Here is a 679-nt window from a genome sequence, read left to right as displayed (position 1 = left end):
TTTGATTTATCTAGAGATGAAGTCTCACCAACTTGCCCAGGCAGGTCTCAAACTCGAGGGCTCAGGCAATCCACTCACCTCAGCCTCCCAAGGCGCAGGATTACAGGCTGAGCCAACGAGCCCAGCTTTTTGTGTTTTTTTTAACACAAGGTCTTGTTCTATCACCCAGGCTGGAGTGCAGTGATGAGATCCCAGCTCACTTCAGCCTCAAACTCCTGGACTCAAGCAATTCCCCCCACCTCAACCGCTGGCATAACTGAGATTATAGGCACACGCCACCACACCCGGCTAATTATTTAAAAACATTTTCGTAGAGTTGGAAGGGGTCTAATCTATGTTGCCCAGGCTGGTTTCAAACTCCTAAGCTCAATTTATCCTCCTGCCTCAGCCTCCGAAAATGCCTGAATTACAGGTGTGAGCCAGTCACTGTGCCAGGTCTCCAATTTATCTAGATTTGGTTAAAAGAAAAAAAGGAGAGGGCCAGATGGGGTGGCTCAGTCTGTAATCCTAGCACTTTGGGAGGCCAAGGTGAGAGAATTGCCTGACCCCAGGGGTTCAAGACTAGCCTGGACAACTTGGTGAGAACTTGTCTCTACAATAAATCACCAAAAAAAAAATTACCGGGCTCGGTGGCTCAGCCTGTAATCCTGCGCCTTGGGAGGCTGAGGTGAGTGGATTG

The sequence above is a fragment of the Carlito syrichta genome, unplaced genomic scaffold (assembly GCF_000164805.1).
Source record: "Carlito syrichta isolate Samal-C Ts95f unplaced genomic scaffold, Tarsius_syrichta-2.0.1 Scaffold309491, whole genome shotgun sequence".
NCBI classification, from domain to species: domain Eukaryota; kingdom Metazoa; phylum Chordata; class Mammalia; order Primates; family Tarsiidae; genus Carlito; species Carlito syrichta.
Note: the sequence above shows the minus strand (reverse complement) of the source record.